Source organism: Carcharodon carcharias, chromosome 10, assembly GCF_017639515.1.
Source record: "Carcharodon carcharias isolate sCarCar2 chromosome 10, sCarCar2.pri, whole genome shotgun sequence".
NCBI classification, from domain to species: Eukaryota; Metazoa; Chordata; class Chondrichthyes; order Lamniformes; family Lamnidae; genus Carcharodon; species Carcharodon carcharias.
The window spans coordinates 117,588,177-117,591,081 of record NC_054476.1 but is presented as its reverse complement, the minus strand read 5'-3'; positions in this window follow the sequence as shown (position 1 = coordinate 117,591,081).

Sequence of the window (2,905 nt, the reverse complement as noted above, 5' to 3'; positions counted from 1 at the left end):
CTGAGACCCGGGCCGAATGCTGCTGGGTTGCTATTTTTCCCATAATTTGGTCATTTAAATCTCATGCATGCACAGTACCTGCTGTTTGCGAGCTCTCACAACCCTGGCAGCACCCCCTCTCCCCACCCCCAACTCTCACAGACCCCAATGCCAGAATGTCCTTTAATCTTTTCCGTGAGGGTTGGTCACCCTGGTAACATCTTTGGCAACTCTTGATTTTGCTCCTGCCTCAACTCATCTGCTGCAGAAACCCTCATCCATGCCTTTGTGACCTCCACACTCAACAATTCCGAAAACACTTCTGGCTGGTTTCCTACACTCTACCCTCCATAAACTTGAGGTCACCCAAAACTTTGCTGCCCGTGTCTTAACTCACAGCTTAACTCCTTAATTATCCCATGCTTGTTGACTTGGCTGGGTTCCCTGGTCAAGCAACATCTTGATTTTAAAATTCTTATCCTTGTTTTCAAATCCCTCCATGGACTTTCCCCTTCCAATTTCTGTAATCTCCTACAGCTCCACAACCCTCCAAGATCCTGTGCTCCTCTAATTCTAACCTCTTGTGCAATCCCAATCATAAATGCTCCAGCATTGATGGCTGTGTCTTCAGTTGTCTAGGCCCCAAGCTTTGAAATTCCCTCCCTATAGCTTTTCGTCACTCTACCTCACTTTTCTCCTTTAAGACACTCCTTAAGACCTACCCTTTTGACCACGCTTTTGGTCATCTGATCAAATATCGCCTTGTCTGCCTCGGTGTCATACTTTGTCTTACAGTAGAACATTGTAAGAACATAATAAATAGGCGTAGGCTATTCGGCCTTTCGAGCCCGATCTGCTATTCAATGAGATCATGGCTCATCTTCTACTTCGACACCATATTTCTGCACCATCCCCATATCCCTTGATGTTTTTAATATGTAGTAATCTATCGATCTCAGTCTTGAATATACTCAATATCTGAGCCTCCACAGCCATTGGGGGCAGAGAATTCCAAAGTTTCACACCCTCTGATTGAAGAAATTCCTCCTCATCTCAGTCCTAAATGGCCTGCCCCCTATTCTGAGGCTGTGTCCCCTGGTGCTAGACCTCCCAACCAGGGGAAACATCCTTCCTGCGTCTAACCTGTCAAGCCCTGTAAGCATTTTGTATGTTTGAATGAGATCACCTCTCATTCTTCTAAACTCCAGAGAATAAAGACTCGGTCTATTTAATCATTCCTCATAGGACAATCCATCCATCCCAGGAATTAGTTTGGTGAATCTTCATTGCACTCCCTGTGAATTCTCCTGTGAAGTGCCTTGGGTCATTTCATTACATTAAAGGCACTAAATGAGGTGTTGTTGATAATGATTTAGTATGGTATTTGCAGCAAGTCAACTACAAGTGCAGAAAGGCTTGGCCTAAATAGCCAAGTGGTTATGGTGCTGAGTTTGTAACCCCAAGATCAAGAGTTCAAATCTCACAATGGCAAACTATGAAACAATGTAACTTCATCTGAAACAGATGGAAATGGGTTTGTACTCAAAAGAGTTACAAGTGCAGAGAGCAACATCAGGATCTATATATGCTGTTCAGACCTAACTAAAGCTTTTTGACAGTGTGAGTCAACCTGGTCTAATGCACTTGCTCTCTAAGGTAGGATGTCCAAACACATTTGTCAAAATTGCATGATGGCATGGATGGACGTATTTGTGCCAGTAGCAAGATGCCTGATGCCTTTGCGGTATCCAGTGGCGTAAAGCAATGGTGTCTTTTCTTCAATTTCTTTTTTGCTGCAATGTTCTGAGGCATTGGGACCGGTTCTGGGGCAGGTGGACCTGTACAAGGAGGACAGGTTACACCTTATCAGGACTGGGACCAATATCCTCACAGGAAAATTTGTTAGTGCTTTTGGGGAGGGTTTAATTCAGCTTGACAGGGAGGTGGGAACCTAAGAGGGAATTCAGGAGAGAAGCAAATCTGTTGGCAAGGAGAAAAGTAGAAAAATAAATTGTAAGGCAGCAGAAACAAAGGTCAGCATTGAATAGGATCAACATTTTGAAAAAAATGTTAAAAAGGCTAAATTAAAGGCGTTCTATCTAAAGACCTCCTAATTTCACCATCTCTCCAACCGTTCATTTACTTTATCTTCCTATTTCTGTACTCACTAGAACATGACACTGGGAGTAATCCATAAAAATTATCGAAAATTTACAAGAGTCTTGGAGGCTTTGGCCCATCATAATTGTGCGGTTGGCAAAGAGCCACCCAGGCTAATCCCACCTTCCTGCATTTGATCAGTAGCCCTGCACATCACAGCACAGGCCACCTGGACATAAGCCTTGCCCACGTGTAAACATAGCCTTTGTATGTGGACAACCCCACGTGTGGAGCAGATCCACCAGCTCCCCCCATACCAGGATCCGGAAGCCTCCGGAATGCCTGGCAAATGTAAAGGCTGTTGATTCGGGACCCTCGTGCTCCAAACCTGAAGAAAAATAGAAGTGCTGGAGTCAAGATGGAGATTTTGCCAGCCGCCCACCAAGCCATAGGCTGCCGAGGTGGCCCCTCCCCAAGAGAGCACAGTTGAAATACCCCCGGAGGATGAGGCACTCACCGGCGTAAATGGAGCCAAGGTGAGCAGACACTTCTTAAATGAATCTTACTACATGTCCACTTGGCCCAGTCAATGACCCAGAGGTGGGAAGTTGTCAATGAGTCACGTGCTCCCCTCACTAACCGGTCCCGACCGGTTCCAGAACTGGGTCAGGCCGGGAACTACCACCTCACCATGGGGGGAGGGAGCAGGGACATTAAATACGTTGCGTCCGTTTACTGTCTTAACGAGTAGTTATCCGGCTTTATCGGAGGTCTACGGGCTATTAGGCCGTGTTTTCTCCGTATGGAATGTTTCTGGTTCAATTAG